The 18,108-nt window shown below is 36.7% G+C and overlaps 1 pseudogene; it reads right to left on the reverse strand.

Moving 5' to 3' along the window:
• Positions 1 to 16,802: 16,802 nt before the first annotated feature.
• On the reverse strand, positions 16,803 to 17,432 carry LOC105477130 (E3 ubiquitin-protein ligase HUWE1 pseudogene; annotated as a pseudogene).
• Positions 17,433 to 18,108: the final 676 nt, after the last annotated feature.

Raw genomic sequence — 18,108 nt, forward strand, 5'->3', positions numbered from 1 at the left:
TCGTGCTCATCACCAGAGGTGGAGGCAGGACTGTAAACAGACAAATAAGAGAACAATCCTGTGAGTCCTTCTCAGGGATAAACAGAGTTTCTTGTACTATTTAAGGCCAGATATTAGACAGAATAATACTGCCTAGAAGACATAGGCAGGTTTCATCAAGTCGGTGAAACTGATCTTGAAGTTTTGGTGAGAGAAAGGAAGAAAGGCCATTTTAGAAGTGAGTGGAATGTGCAACGGTAAAGAGGTTGAAACTTTTTTTTTTTTTTTTTTTTTGAGGACAGCGATATCAGTGGAGTGTGGCATAACTTGCATGCATAGGGTGAGGTGAGTGGTCAGCGAGTCTACAAATATACATTTGAGACTTGGTTCTACAACTTTGTTGATCACTGGGTGATCTTAAACAAGCTACTTAACTTTTCTAAGCCTCTCTCTTGTTTCTGCAAGACAATGCTAAGAACGAGTCTATCAGTGATAGTGATAAGAGTAAGTCAATCCTTCTTTCTGGTTTTTCCTCCTTCTAGGAACAAAGATAGTTCTTCCTAGTCACCTTATGGTTGAACCAATTCTGACTACTGATTTGTCAGCAGAAGTGATGAATTGGATAATCTGCAGTGTTTAATAGTGGGTGTGAGACACCCTTCTCTCACTTCTCTTTTCCCTCTGACATGTCAAAAACTGAGACATTGTTTGCTTCCTGAGACTGACCTCTGAGGGACTACAATTAACAGAGCTTCGCTACCTCCCCTGAGATTTTCTAATTTGAGGAAGAAATAAGCCTTTGTTCTTCTGAGTCAGTAAGGTTTGTGTGGTATTAGTTACCTGAGGATAACCTCATCTATCCAAGTCTATCTGGTATTCAATTGCTAAAATGAAATAAAACAAAATATAAGAAAACATTTTATTTGCCAGAAATCACTACATAGATATTTATTGTTAAACTCTTAATTACAGTCATGTGTCAAAATATTGAAAATTACAATACATTATAAGGAATATCAGGAATGTTTTCTAATGGGAAAAATTGGAAGGATAATTTAAACATTATTTTTTATATAGTATATGTATCAAAAATTATTTTTGGATAGTTCTTTAAAGATTATTGTCCTTATAATTGTAAATTATTGTAATATTTGCAGTATTACCACCTTTATTTAAACTCTGGATCATACCAATTTCATTCCAAAATTAAAACTTTTCATTATCTTATCCATGGATTTATAACTCTATTTTTGCATTAATAAAGGAAACAGTATCAAAATCTCTAGTTAACAAAATATATTCAAAAGTGACTCTGACTTCTGGGTATATTTGTGGTTTTAATGGTTGACAACTTATTAAAATGAAATGAATTGTATTGATGTCTAGTTTACCAGTTTATTGTGAACTTTAAAAAGCAAAAATAAAGTAAGTAGTTGTGCTGGCACACAATAGGACTTGAATGCGTTCCCCTCTATTAAACTGATTATAATTATATTTGATTTAAAATGGTCTTTTAAAAACGAGCTAGAAACTAACTTTTGTCTATGAGCTTATAAAAGGGTTATAATTTTTCAAGAAGTCATCAGATTAAATTTTGAGTCAGATAAGAAATAGATTTTAAAAATAGCAGGATCTCATAAACTGCTCTAAGAGCAGATCAATTATTCTCCAATAAGGAATAACTTCTAGAGCTGTAGGAGAAGGTTTGGATATAATGAGGCTTCAGGAGGGAGAAATTATTCAGTGAGTGCTACCCCATTCAGGGGACTTGTCTGCAAGGATTTGACTTTCATACCTCAAGCAGCCAAACAAAGTGTGAGTGGTCATTGCCACTGCATAGTGATTTTTGTCCTCTACGTGTGGATCTCTTTATTTTCATTAACTTTCAGGGTCACTACATTTTGAAATTGGGTGGGAGTGAAAGGATCCACTCCCTCTGCCAAGTAACAAATTAGCATCTTACATTGTTTAATAACTGCATCCAATTGCAAATGTCACCAAACAGCTATTAAACATCAAATCCCATGCACAGAAACTTAATGGTGCATGATACTGCTGATCAGATGCTGGTTTTTTGTTTTTTGTTTTTTTGTTTTTCTGAAACGTGACTATTCTTAGAAGGAATATTTCATTACCCTTAATCTGGGTCCAGTTTATGCACCCATAACCTGAAGCCTAATAAGGTGTGTAACCAAACAAACCTGAATATAAATCTATCAATGTTTGTGTATTATCTTGGCGAAGCATCTGTATGATGGAAATGCACTATTCTAAGTTATGTGTCAGAGCTTATTAAAACTCTCATCCATTGCACTGTTGAAATTTTAAAAAGGTTCTACTATTTTAATGCATGATTTGTATTAGCCTTCACTTGAAACAAAGCAGAGATCTCTGCAGTTTCCAAGCAGCACATCTTTTTCAATTACTCTTGAGCATTGAATTCTGTCTCTAGATTTTAAATGCCCTTCCCTTGTTCAGTATGTGTATATTTAGAGTCTTACCAAAGAATAAAACTATTGCATTACTTTGACCGAATCTGATGTATGTCACGTGTAAACCACTTGTAAGCAAGATAAATACATTAGGACATTGGAAACTGAATTACATCAGTTGAACTTACTTCCAGCGAAGGAAGAATTCAATTTAGTTAAAATTCTATTCAAAAAGGATTTATACTGGTTGGAGTTTTCATCTTATTTAAGAAGAAAACAGAGTAAAATTTCAGAACCCAAATACCATATTCACCCTTATACATTTTCTAAGATAATAATAATTACATAACAAAAATAAGGTTTGCTTTGATTAAGGCAGCTCATAGATATGATGATGACAACAATGATGATAGATAGATGTGCTTATCATGTGATTGGCCTTGACCTAAGTTTTTGACATATATTAGCTTTATTAATGCACAAATTAATGCCTAGATCAATAGGTAAGTTGGTTACTAGCATGAGCCTCACTTTAGAGATAGGAAACAGAAAGAGTTTATATGATATTCCCAAGGTCAATAACTTAGTGAGTGTCAGGTCCAGTATTTAAACCAAGATAGTCTGATTTGAAACAATGAAATAATAAATGTATATGCCAAAATTGATTGTCATAATTTATAGCCCTAAAGTTAAATCTAATAATCTCTCAAAATAAATTACCAAATAGTTTCAGCATATCCAAAATTAGTTCTGAGATTTGGAGCAAAAATTGTACAATAATTGCTTTATTTAAAAAGCAGTTATGATTTCCTAATACATCTTATTGTGGAAGATATTACTAGAAGAAAATTAACATGAGACATATTTTCTTCCTCAAGAAATGGAATTTCATACCTACTCTCCATATACTCTCAATGTTCCAAGGGCAACTCTTAACCTCTTTCTCCAGAAGATACACTGCTGTTTTCATGTTACAGAGTGAATTTTCCCTGGAAAAATAACAGAAGCAAGGCACAGAAATGGCTCTACAACCTGGCCATTGTGGCAAACAAGAGAATCTGTATCAACTGGTCCTGGAAAAAACATTGTGGATGGAGTCTCTTTCTCATTGTGAATTTCTCTGTAGGTTTGTATGTTATTGGTATCTGTGAGGCTAGATGAAAAATCAAGCTAAATCAAAATCCATCAGTTCATCCTGTATTATACTTTCTATTCATTTGTTTTAACAGATATGAGTTGGCTTTTCCATACACAGGCAGTAATTTATAAACTTTTTAGCTTCTATAATAAGTGTCCTGCAACACATTTTGATAAAAATGACACAATCTAGAAGACAAAAATTCGCTTCTGAAAAAATAAGTTTAATGCTTTTGGTGGCATTAAACTTATTTTTTTCTTTGAGTAAGTAGACAGAATTTGAATATAATAAAATGAGAATCTGCAAGAAATGTAACAGTTTTGATATAATTACCCAGTACAGCAATGTAAACTGCTTAGCAACATCCACTTAGCAGCCAAAAAAAAAAAAAAAAAAAAGGAAGAAACAAAGAAAGAAAAGAAAGAAAAATAGGTTACCATGGATATATAAAAATAGAGCTGCATGGCTAGACCATTTTTGTGTATTGGTGTTGGGAACAGGTATCCTATGCTCCACTTTGCCAAAGTCCAAAATAAATGGGATAATTTTGAGGTTTTACTTTGGGTGCCTTAAAGCCAAGGATGTGGAGGGACTCATGCTCACCCTTAATATAAATATATGTATGCTACTCCATGTCTCGCACTCCAAAAGGTCATGGATTTTCTATTATATGTTTAAAACCTCATGTACATGGAATGAAATTCAAAAGGAATAATTTAAATGATTAGGAATGGTATTCCATGTGTTTTGAGGTAAGACCATGTCTACTTCTTGAAGGCAGAATGGTTTAAATAATCTTTTCATTTTTGCCTACCACTCTGTGTCCATGGTTAATTTCAGTGTCTGGTACAGAGCAAATAGGGCATCTAATAACATATTGTTGAATGTGCTAGCATGGTGACTCATGCTTGTAATATCAGCGCTTTGGGAGGCCAGGGTGGGCGGATCACTTGAGGTCAGGAATTCAAAACCAGCCTGGCCAACATGGTGAAACTCCATCTCTACCAAAAAAAAAAAAAAAAAAAAAAAAATTAGCTGAGCATGGTGTCACATGCCTGTGATCACAGCTACTCAGGAGGCTGAGGCAGGGGAATTGCTTGAACCTGGGAGGCTGAGGTTGCAGTGAGCTGAGGTCGTGCCACTGCACTCCAGCCTGGGCAACAAGAGTGAGATTCTGTCTCATAAACAAACAAACAAAAAACAAAAAAATGCATTGTCGAATGAAGAAAATAATTCTTAAGGGTCCAGCCAACCAGCATGGTCTGCCTTCATGGTAGCAAGAGAGACATTAGGAAAACCATTATTAACATGACTATCACTCAGACAATGAAACAATGCTTTATCCTAGCCAAAGGAGGCACACTTATTCTTGGCAAATGAGCAGGGGTGGCAGATGGCTCTGTGGAGAGTGTGTGTGTGTGTGTGTGTGTGTGTGTGTGTGTGTGTGTGTATGCATTTGGGGAGAGGGCAGTTGGTGGGGAAGGGTGAGCAAAAACACGAACATCAGCAAAAATCCCTATGAAAAACAATTAGTTTTAGTTTGCTTTAATTCCAGATTTACCATCTGTAATCCATTTCTTCTGTCACAGCCGGAGTTAACATAAAATTTATGTTCTGAAACATAAATTTTATCAGTATCCTCTCTTCACATAAATTTCTTTAATGTGCACTCCATATTCCTACATTATAAGCATCTTCTTTCCTATTACCACCACCCATATTACTTGAGGTCCAATCATACTGAAAGTGATTATGCTTGTATTGAGAAAAATACATTATTAGAAAACTCTGAAATGTTAAACATCTAAATCTGTCATCATCAGTATATCCATTTTTGGCAACTTCCCCGCCTTTTGACCCAGAGGAAGTGTCTTTTTCAGAAAACATACTAAGTCCCAAAGTACTCTTCTCTTCATCCATATGCAATTTCATCTCTTCTTTGCTCACTTCTCATGAGCTGTATATGCTATCAAATGTGCCCTGTGCTTCCTTGTATCTTCAAATGTTCCCACTTTGGTGCATCCTTCTAGTTATCATTTAAACATAATTTAGCACTTTTCATAAAAAATTCCTTCTACAGTCCATGCTCTCCTTTTGGCTATGATTCTCCACTTCTCCTTCCATATACTCCACAACTCAACTTATTCCTGAGTCAGTAAGATCAATGTGACTTCTTTTGCTTCAGTCATCAATGTCTTCAATCATGCTGAGGTAAAAAATGGATTCTGTTGACTGCTTCCTCTACCATGAAACAGTTTACTGTCTGGGTTACTGTAATTTCATTGTTTATTTATACCCTTCTTATCCTTGTTGGTTACCCTTCCTGGATTCTCCATTTCTGTTGAAACTTTAAATACAAAAGTTCCTCAGGGTTTTGTCCTATACACTTTTTGATTCTCAAACTATACCATTCTTGTAGAAAGTCTCATAATATCCCATGGAATTAAAAAAACATACACATGTTGATAAGCTCCAAATTTATAACTCCAGCTGGGGCCACATTACCAAGTTCCATGCACATATATCTGACTGCCTATTCAGCATCTGTACTTGTGCAATAGTTAAACATTTCACACACAATCCGTCAAATTTGAAAACTTGGTAATACTTTTCTTCCCCTTTCCCTCCTCAACCATCCTTTCTCCAATGTTTGCTTTCTCAATTGATAGCCTCATTACTCAAGAGTTGTTCTCCATAACTGATTCCTTCATATATCTAATAAATCACTGAATCTCACTCTTTCTATATCTGATTATTTATCAAGTCTGTCTCCTTCTCTCCCTTTCCACTGCAATCACTCCAGGCCAAGCCAATGACAATTCTGTACATATGAGTACAGTGGCCTCTAAGTTTGTCTCCAAACATCTTCTCTGACTTTCTTTTCACCTACTGTTCATAGAGATGCTAGAACGATCTTCAAGAATGTAATTCTGCTGGTTCTCCCCTTAATATGTTTTCAGTTCACATTGGTTTTAAGAGGGGATTCAAAGTCTTTCACCGACTGAAAAAGGCCATAGCATTCATCACTGCCTAGCTCATAAACTTTACCTTAATCAACTCTTACAAGTCTCATTGTTGCCATTTTGGTCTCCATTTCTTTGCTTAAATGAACATTCACCTTCTCTCTTGAGAACACAGCCACACGTATCATTTTGTCAAAAGGCTGACACTAACCCTTCCAACCTTGAAAGTTTCTAGGTACCCTGCAGGTCTGAGATTAAGTCCTGCCATTCTAGAAATCTCTCCCTGACTCCCAAGGCTATTTTGAGATATTCTCCGTTATAATCTCTTACTGTATTTTATTTTTTCTTCATGTTCATTAGAGCAATTGTAATGAAATAAAAATTTATGAAATTATCTGTTGAAAATGTGTGTACCCTTACCAGCTATGAATTCCACGTAACTAGCAACCTTGACTTTATTTTCATCATTCTTTCCCCACCATAATACACACCAAGTAAAAAGCTATGAAATGGATATTGAATAAATTATGCAAGTATTTTACCAAAGCAATTTTTTTCCCTTAGCAGGATCAAAGAATTTAGCAGAAATCAGAGGAATAAGTCAACTGGAGCTTTCTTCTGATTTTCAATTTTCTAGCCTTTGGTGTCCCACAGGTTTATAAAGACTTAACATTAGTGAGTTAATAGCTTGGTGGCTCTTCCTATTATTTAGTGCACCAAATATCCTATGAGATATTACTTTTGACTTTGAAAATTAGATAAGATAAGCTAGCAAAGACTCAAAATACCTACTTTATATCGTGATTAACTAGAAGGTCAGGGTAATGTAAATGTTCTTAGTGTGTGTATATATCTAATCTCTTCATTCAAAATTTCAATAAAATAAGTTAAAGGCTGTTGGTGTCATTTACAATGTAAAAACAAAAACAAAAGGCTGAACAGATGGAACACACAGCAGGGGACAAGAAGACCTACAGTATAATGGTGTTTTACTGTTGCAAAATCATTCAGATGACAATGTTCACAAATGTACAACACTCAGGTACAGAGACTCAAATGCATCAATATCACTTACCTTGAATAACCGTACTCTTGACATATATAGCAATATGCCTGTGTGAAGATATTTATCAACCACAATTTCCAGAAAATTGTGGACTGAATAGCAACTTGTACTGAAAGTATGTTTATACTCAGAGAGACATGATATAATAGAGCTAGAATGGATTGGAGTAGAGATTAGGAGGCAATCTTTAAAAAGGTCTTTACTCTTGTAATGTATTTGCCTAAATCAATCTATTCCTCCAAAAAGAGTATGGAAGAGACAAATACAATGATCTCCTGGGAGAAGTTGAAGCATTTTGCTCCATTCATACAGCAATTATAATAACATCATTTGGTTTCAGTTAGAAACTGTTTAAGCACTGCTTAAATATTTACAACACCAAAAAGCAATTTAAAATGGAAAGACTGTGTTGTATTCAAAATCATTTTAAAAACATGAATTTTTATCAATTTGTAGAATATTTAAATAAATGACTGCGTTCTTCCTGATTCCATTAGTGTTTCTTGTCATAAGCTCCGAAACTTAATACACAATCATACACACAGAAGCAGCAGAGCATAGAAGAATGACAAGTATTTACATGCAAATCCTACTTTTAAGAGTGTGAGCAATCTCCACGGGACACGTCACTTAACATCTCTGAGATAATTATATATACCTTGCAGCAAGGTTATGAAAACTTGAAATAATAAATGTAAATTGACCAAACGTGCTTGGCTTATATTGACACAGAATAAATGGTAGATATATTAATTAGATGGTCAAAATAATTCTTTTCCATATTTCTGCATATTATTTATTTTCTGTGGGGCTTTATACATAAACGTGGTCTTGCTCACATGGCTTTCAGAGATATCATAGAATTAGTGCAGTGCAGTGTCTTTTCCAAGGTTTTGAATGAAGGGTGGCTGGGGAATACTCCTGAGAAAGAGTTTTTTCCAAGAAAACAGAAAATTAAATCTCTAGCACAGGGCAATGAGTCGCTGATTTTAAGAATAGCTATTTTTAAGTAGTGCTCTGCCATTCATAAGCATGTGGCTAGGCAGCAGCTACAATAAAATTCAAGTACAAACTAAAACAGTTGCATTCATTTGCCAAAATCACACATATCAATAAGGGTACTAATTGGTCTGTCTTGTTCACTTTGCATTTATAAACAATACCACGGTGCTTACCATAGAGTTGGCACCTCTCAGCTTGTTTACTAAATGAATATGGGTGTTGAGTAAAATGAAGTTTGGGTGCATAATAGTTAATCCAAAATTAAAATGCCATAACAGCAGGATCAAGTTAGACTTTTTCAGCAGTGTTTCCTGGCCTTTGATAAACACTTGTTAAATGGAAATCATAAATACCTATTGTTATCAATTAGACCTAGAGAGACACAGAAGACAACACGCTTGAGTGTATTTAGAGCTTTCTCAGGACACCTTACCATTTGGAGATAGACCATGATAAAACAATAATACTGACCAAGTATGTTCTTTTATTATTCCACGTTGGCTGCTGGTATGAGAAATCATAAGCATACTTTAGAGCATGTGAAGGGGTTGGCATTTTTATAGATCAGATGACGTAGGGACTACAGAGGTGTCTAGTCTTACTATTATTATTAATATGATCCAATATCCTGCTCAAAATTTGGTACATTAAACAACATAAGTAACATCTAGGTAACCAACTACAGCTCAAAAAACAAACAAACAAACAAACAAACAAACAAAAGAAACAGAATTTCTGGACCAAGTATGTTGGCTCATGCCTGTGATCGCAGCACTTTGAGAGCTGAGGCAAGAGGATCACTTGAGCCTAGGAGTTTAAAACCAGCCTGGACAACATAGTGAGAAAGCATCTCTACAAGAAATAAAACAAATTGTGTGGTGTGGTGGCATGTGCCTGTAGTCCCAGCTACTCAGAAGGCTGAGGTGAGAGGACCCCTTGAGTCTAGGAGTTCGAGGCTGTAGTGAGCTATGATCATGCCACTGCACTCCAGCCTGGATGACAGAGTGAGACCTTGTCTCTAAATATATGTATATATAAATAAATAAATTCAAAAATAAGTAAGATCAAAAAATTTCAAAGAAGAAGAGATCAGTGTCTATACACTTATTCTTTCACAAAACAACACCATATTATGCTTTTCAGTGATACTCAAAGTATATAGAAATAAATTTGTCATCAACTTCTATGTGTGATTTGGTAAGGGGTGGGATGGCGCTAGAGACAGGTGACATAGGATGGGTAATGAATAAGAGACCTTTGAGTGTCAACCCTCTTAAGAAAATATTTTCCACCTCTATAAAATAATGGAGAATTTTAGAAAAAGAACAGAAATACTTGGGAGAATTGTGGAAGAAGAGAGAACACTCCTCAGGAAAATAAAGTAGCAGAAAGGGAGAAGATTAATATTTTAATAGTGCCAGTTTTGTACTAGACACTTTACATAGTCTGTAACATATAACTCTCACAAAACTCTCATGAATATTTGAATCCCCAGATCTCTCAAATACAAGAGCTTAATGTCATTGTCTTGTTAACTTCAGAGCTCCTGTTCATGCAGCCTCAGCCTGGGCTCTAGAATCTCTGCGGATGCCTACCATAATTCAAGAAAGGGGGTCACTAAGAAAAGCCGAGATGTGCCCTCTAGTGAAGGGCAGAAGGTAGATTGCAGGCAGAGGAAATCTGGGTCTAAAGTACATAGCAGAGCTTGTCTGCAGGTACATGGAACTGGGCACTGAGACTTCTCATCCAACCCTTAAATGGGCACAAGATGGCTGATGGAGATGATGTCTGGCAAAATAGAATCAGGATGTATTCTGATTCTAGGTCTGGGTGTTTGCTGGTATACAGCATGGTAACTTTCTGAAGATATACTCATTTGTATACCTTGAATTTATGTGTTTGTCTATGCATACGTAAACAGACATCTATACATACAGATATAAAAAATATCTTAATTCAATGTTTACGAAACAAAAAAATCAGTGTCCAATGTGCACTTTTATAACAAAAGAATCTGGACCTAGCCCAAAGGGAGTCAGAGAGAGCTTTCCCAATGAAATGGCATTTATTAAGCTGTCTTTTGAAAAACAGAAGAATCTAGCCATAGTTACATGCAACAGATAAATAGAAATGTGTACAAAATGGCATAGAGGTCAAGGAAGTGTTCACAAATAGACAAGGACATTGAGAGACCAGCTAGATGGCAACTTCTCTTGTGAGCATAGTTTGTGAGTGCAAGAGAGACATTCACTAAAAATATACAAAGTCAATAACTTCTACAAGGAAGCAAATGGTAAAATCTCTCATCTTAAGTTAATATTAGTCATAATGCAACTTTTTGCAGAAATACAAGATATTCTTTATGGTTAGATTACTTAAAGGGAGGTCCTGCTGTGAGAAAAGTTTTTTTAATTGGCTGTTTTCCTATACTTTGTGAAACGGATTTTTTAAGAACTTGCTCTTTAGCAGTAAAATTGACATTTTGCTAGGCTTGTGGAGCCTCTGTTATAATGAGACACAGGGACTTTGTCAGGGATAGAGCAGACAGCCTGTTGGATATTTATGTTCAATTTTCTAAATAATTAAATAAGAACAGAATTTTTCAAGCTGGCTCAAGATCTTGTTTCCTCTGATTAAGAACTTGTTGGGAGAGAGAACGAGAATGTGACTACAGTCTGGACTGTTCTAATTATTTACAAAATTTACTCTTTTATGGCAATTGTTCTCAAGGCACCGTCTACCAACTGGCAGCTTCAGAATCACCCGGGAACTTATTACAAATGAAAATCCTTGGGTCTCACCCCAGACCTCCTAAATCAGAAACTCTTGGAATGGACTCAGTCCTCTGTGTTCTCCAAGCCCTCCAGGTGACTCTAGGGATGCTGTTTTGACAGCAAATATAACTGCTCACTTTCACCTCCCTGTTAATTGGAAATTGCACAAAAGGAGACCATAAGTATTTGTGTTAGTCAGGGTTCTCCAGAGAAACAAAATACACACACACATCCACAGAACTTAGAAGAGTACCTGGCACAGAATATTGGCTCTTGTGATTATGGAGGTTGAGAAGCCCCAGGATCTGCCATCTGCAAGCTGGAGGGTGAAGCCAGGAAGGCAGGTGGAGTAGTCTGAACCCTGAGAATCAAAAGTGTGGAGGGCGGGAGAAGATGGATGTCGCATCTCAAACAGGTAGAGGGAGTGTGGATTTAAACTTTCTCCACATTTGTATTCTATTTAGGCTTTCAAGGGAAAGGATGTTGCCTATCCACGTTGGGAAGGGCCATCTTCTTTACTCAGTCCATCAGTGCAACTGTTAATCTTTCCAGAAACACCCTTACAGACACATCCGGAACTAATGTTTAATCACATGTCTGGGCACCCCGTGGCTCAGTCATGTTAACACATAAAATTAACCGTCACAGTACCTAAGGACCACTTTAATGCATCTACTCATATTGTAGTATAGCTTTTGTACCTGCTGTCAGCATTCTCCAGCAACCTGTATATTATATCCTTTCTGTAAACACACAAGGTGCAGCAATTATCCACGTTCACTTTACTTCACTCCAGCATCGCCTCCTCTTTATTCTTCGATTCAGGGCCATCTGGCTTCTAACCCAGAGAATTTGCTTCACTTACATAACCCCAGGGAGTTCCTCATTGGTAAGTGTCAATTCATGGTCTTGAGTTACACAATAGTTTGTTTATTGTCTGTCTCCTATTAGAATTTCATCTCATTAGGAATGTGATTTTTCTCTGTCTTGTTCACTATTGTATTTCCAGCAAATAGAAGAGTAGTTGGCTCGGATTTGTTGCTAAATTCATTTTCTGAATGACTGAATGAAATAATTTTTCTCCTTACTCCCCTGTCTCAACACCTTTGAAGCACTTTGCAAGGGTAACAAACTTCAATAAAACTAACATTCAAAACTATCAAATCCCCACCTTTGATTTTGAAGGTATTTCAGTCCCTGGCTTTTTGCATGTGCTTCTCTGTCTTGTTTTTCATTCCCTTGTGCTGGAGATTCTTTTTCTATTTGTTTCTGGGTAAATTCCTTCATTCTTAGTGCACCCTAACATCATAGAGAGGCTGCAAAATACAGTAATTTAAGAAGACAAACCCTGAAATTGTACCCCTGGCAAATTAACTTTTATAAGCCTTACTTTTCTCATCTGTTAATTGATATTATATTGTTCATCTTGCAGTATTATTTTGAGAACAAAATGGAATAACATTTGTAAATTAGAGCACGTGGCCCTCACTACATTTTTTTTTTGTTCTTTATTATTGTTTCTCTACAAATGATTGAAATCACTAACCTCCAACTTTTTTTTTTTTGGTTTATTTATTTAAGTTATTTATCTTCATAGGTTTTTGGGAAACAGGTTGTATTTGATTACATGCATAAGTTGTGATTTGTGAGATTTTGGTGCATCCATCACCTGAGTAATATACACCGAACCCAACTTGTAGTCTTTTATCCCTCACCCCTTCCCACCCTTGCCCCCTGAGTCCCTGAAGTTCATTTTATCATTCTTATGCCTTTGTATCCTCATATCTTAGCTCCCATTTATGAGTGAGAACATATGATGTTTGGTTTTCCATTCCTGAGTTACTTCACTTAGAATAATAGTCTCAAAACCCATCCAGGTTGCTGCCAATGCTATTAATTTGTTCCTTTTTTATGACTGAGTAGTATTTCATCATTCATCATATATATATATATGATATATATGATAACTGTGATGTGTGTGTGTGTGTGTGTGTGTGTGTGTGTGTGTGTGTGTATATATATATATATATATCTCACAGTTTCTTTATCCACTAGTTGATTGATGGACACTTGGGCTGGTTCTGCATTTTTGCAATTGCAAGTCGTGCTGGTATAAACATGCTTGTGCAAGTATCTTTTTTGTATCATGACTTCATTTCCTCTGGGCAGATACCCAGTAGTGGGATTTCTGGATCAGATGGTTTTTCTACTTTTAGGTCTTTAAGGACTCTCCACACTGTTTTCCATAGTGGTTGTATTAGTTTACATTCCCACCAGCAGTGTATACGTGTTCCCTTTTCACCGCATCCACTCCAAGGTCTATTATGTTTTGAATTTTTTATTATGGCCATTCTTGTGGGAGTAAGGTGGTATAGCATTGTGGTTTTGATTTGCATTTACCTGATCATTAGTGATGCTGAGCATTTTTTCATATGTTTGTTGGCCACTTGTATATATTCTTTTGAGAATTGTCTATTCATGTCCCTAGCCTGCTTTTTGATGATATTGTTTGTTTTTTTTCTTGCTACTTTCGATGGTTAATACTGAGTGTCAACTTGACTGGATTGAAGGATACAAAGTATTGATCCTGGGTGTGTCTGTGAGGGTGTTGTCAAAGGAGATTAACATTTGAGTCAGTGTACTGGGAAAGGCAGACCCACCTTTAATCTGGGTGGGCACAATTTAATCAGCTCCAGCATGGTTAAAATATAAAGTAGGTATAAAAATGTGAAAAGAGAGACTGGCTTAGCCTCCCAGACTACACCTTTCTAGCATGCTGGATGCTTCCTGCCCTCAAACATTGGACTCCAAGTTCTTCAGTTTTGGAACTCAGATTGACTCTCCTTGCTCCTTAGCCTGAAGATGGCCTATTGTGGGACCTTGTGATCATGTGAGTTAATACTTAACAAACTCCGCTTTATGTGTGTGTGTGTGTGTGTGTGTGTGTGTGTGTGTGTGTGTATATATATATATATATATTTTTTCCCCATTAGTTCTGTCCTTTCAGAGAACCCTGACTAACACACTACTTATTTGAGAACCTTGTAGATTCTGGATATTAGTCCTTTGTCAGATGTATAGATAGTGAAGATTTTCTCCCACTCTACGTGTTGTCTATTTACTCTGTTGACTGTTCCTTTTGTTGTGCAAAAGTTCCTTTGTTTAATTAAATCCCACCTATTTATCTTGTTTTCATTGCATTTGCTTTTGGGTTCTTGGTCATGAAATCTTTGCCCAAGCCAATGTCTAGAAGGGTTTTTCCAACGTTATCTTCTATAATTTTTATAGTTCCAGGTCTTAGATTTAAGTCCTTGATCCATCTTGACTTGATTTTTGTGTAAGGTGAGAGATGAAGATCCAATTTCATTCTCCTACATGTGGCCAATTATCCCAGCACCATTTGTTGAATAGGCTGTTCTTTCCCCACTTTGTGTTTTTGTTTGCTTTATCAAAGATCAGTTGGCTTTAAATATTTGGGTTTATTTATGGGTTCTCTATTCTGTTCCATTGGTTTATGTGCCTATTTTTATACCAGCACCATGTTGTTTTGGTGCTATGGCCTTATAGTATAGTTTGAAATCAAGTAATGTGATGCCTCCAGATTTGTTCTTTTTGCTTACTCTTGCTTTGGCTATGAAGGCTGTTTCTTGGTTCCATATGAATTTTAGGATTTTTTTTTCTAGTTCCATGAAGAACAGCGGAGCCTCCAACTTTTAACTGTGTTTCAGATCTACATTTGCCATTTCCAATTTGACATCAATGCAGAGATATTACTTGAAAACTTTCTACTTAACTCGTCTAACATCAAGCTCATCAGTTTTTCTCCTAACTCCCCAAGACAGATTTCTTAGCATCTTTGACTCAATGTTATTTTCCCATCTTTAATGTCCAATCAACAATCCATTAGTAATTCATTTTAAATTAGCTCCTCATTATCTTTTTTACACCCAAAATATATTTTTCCATTTCCACTACCTCACTCTTAAAAATCTTTAGATGTGCCTATTACAATAGGCTGAAAATGCTGCATGCCATCTCTCCTTCCCTGAGAGATACTTCAGGATTTTTAGCCAGAGAGCTTCTTTTGAAATACAAATATGATATTATGAGTATTTGTTTCCTTCTCATTTCTCATACAAAAAGTGGAATGTCACGTCAATGATCACTTTTCTGGTCCAGGAGTTTTAAGCTTGTTTAGTGTAGTCCCAGTCTTAAACTGTATAGGGAACTTTTCTCTCTGAATCATGCTGGAGATACTGGGTACAAGTGCTCTAGGATGGCCATCAAGGGTAGTAATGATGCTCATGCAAATCCCATGGCCTGGAGGAAGGTCAGGTGGCCCCACGTTTTGTCCCAATAGGAGATCCTAGGCGTTTGAAGAGGACTGCACTCAAATATATTTGATGAGTTCAACTTAATTATTTCCTTCTAGGTTTCCTGTCTTTGTTTTTATTATTATTATTATTATTTTCCTATTATGTTTTCAAGTTTCCCAGTTCCCATAATGTAACATCCTCTCCTCCAGGCAATTTAGGTTTCCCAGGTCCTCATCTTCTTTATCTTTCCAATTGGTTGTTGTTGTTGGTTGTGATGGGGTGATGTGGAGCCAGGGACAAACAAATAAAAACTTTATCATTTTTTTGGCATTTCATTAACATCAGAGTATGAATCTGTTCTTTTTCACTAAATGGCAGAAAGAGCTTTAACTTTAAATATTCCCAGGATGTGAGAAAAAATATTTGCCCTATAACTTTCTGATGCATTCATGAAAGGAAAACAAAAATATTGCAAGTATGGTTGCATGTCCAAATCCTATTAAGATAGTAATTCTTAACATAATGTACAATAGCCTTCCTCATCTAGCCCTCCTTCTCACTGTCTTCTGAAATAACTACTGAGCTTTTCCAAGCGTTTCTTAAACTTTTTTTTTAATGAAGAGTGCTCTTTATTTGAAAACCAACAACACAGACGCCAATCTTGTCTCACACTGAATCATTAGCTGTGCACATCAACACATTCCAATTAAGAAATGCAAACAGAACAAATATATGTATATAATATATATATGTAATATATATATATATAATTTTTCCCCTATCCAAAGGTTTCAAGTCTCAATGCAGAAAATCCTTCTGAACACAGAATCTGAGGAGCATACTGTTCAAACAGGTGGGACAGACAGGTCCCTGCAAAGGCTACTGACTTTTAAACACATGGGTTGGGGATTGTGGATGGCATGGAAAGGGGAGAAAATGCAAGGAAACAGGCGGCGGGGAGAGAATGAGGAGAGGAACAGGTATGCGCTGGGGAATATGGGGTAGCTGGGACACACAAGGTGAGTTGGTGGATTTCATTTATTGGTTTTTGATAATTTCTTTCTGGTTCTTTTTTTAACTACCCCCTCCCCAGGTCCAACAATGGTTAAAAAACAAACAAACACACAAACAAAACCCACAGAAGTGGGCAGGGCCTTATTAGGCCAGTCCAAATCCTTCAGAGCGCTCCTGGATAGCCAATAGTAGCATGTGGCAGAGCTTCTCAAAGCTCTCATAGGCAGGCAGATCCAGCTGATTAAAACATGTGTGAACTGTAGGCAGGCGATCTGTGGACCTGTCATCTCGATGAATCTGAAACTTCTGAATGCCATTCATGCCTTCGAGGGCAGCAAAGCCTTGCAGGCGTACCTTGGAAATACCTGTGACAAACTGGAGGAACTTGGCATGGTCACCTTGGTCGAAAGAACACCAATGCTCTCCAGAACCACTGGATCTGAATAGAGTTGGACTGGTACTTGTGGTATTCAGTGTTGGATTTCAGATCATCGATGTCAATGGTGGGCAGTCCTGATATAAGCAGCTCTAACTCCTGCTCAGTGAAGATGGACATGAGGCGCTTTGTAGTGATCTCATAGAAGCCTTCTAAGAAAGCCGCCAGCTGCTTGCGGATGGCTCCTGTCATTCTCATCTGGCATACCAGGCATTGCAAATCCCCCGAAGAAATGAAGAATCGATTGAATATAGTGTTTGAAGGAGAAGGGCAGGATGCTGGCGGGCTCCTGAGGGAGTGATATATGATCATCTCTCGAGAGATGTTTAACCCTAGGTATGCCTTGTTCCTTACCTCACCTGGTGATCGAGTCACCTATACCATCAATCCATCTTCCCACTGCAACCCGAACCACCTCAGCTACTTCAAGTTTGTAGGACGTATTGTGGCCAAAGCTGTATATGACAACCATCTTTTGGAGTGCTACTTTACTCGATCCTTTTACAAACACATCTTGGGCAAGTCAGTCAGATATACAAATATGGAGAGTGAAGATTACCACTTCTACCAGGGTCTGGTTTATGTACTGGAAAATGATGTCTCCACCCTAGGCTATGACCTCACCTTCAGCACTGAGGTCCAAGAGTTTGGCATTTCTTAAACTTTCTACACGCTCTTCTGCCACTGAAATTGCAAGTACTCTACCTTGAAATATGCTTCCCTTTCCTCTTCACTTAGTAGTTAACCACTATTCCTTCTTCTCAACTGTAGTTGCTTCTTCTTGACTAGGTTAATAAAAACCTCTATGTTATACGTTAATAGCATTTCATTCTTATGTGTAAGACTTCAAAAACACTCAATACATGTGAATAAATTCACAATTAATAAATACTAACTTATTTTTGTGCAATCTGTGGTCTAAGTTTGCAATCTTTGATATTATTATTATTTCTTTGTTCCCTCCACCATTACTACTCTGCTGCTAAAA

The sequence above is a fragment of the Macaca nemestrina genome, chromosome 16, assembly GCF_043159975.1.
Source record: "Macaca nemestrina isolate mMacNem1 chromosome 16, mMacNem.hap1, whole genome shotgun sequence".
Taxonomy (NCBI): Eukaryota; Metazoa; Chordata; class Mammalia; order Primates; family Cercopithecidae; genus Macaca; species Macaca nemestrina.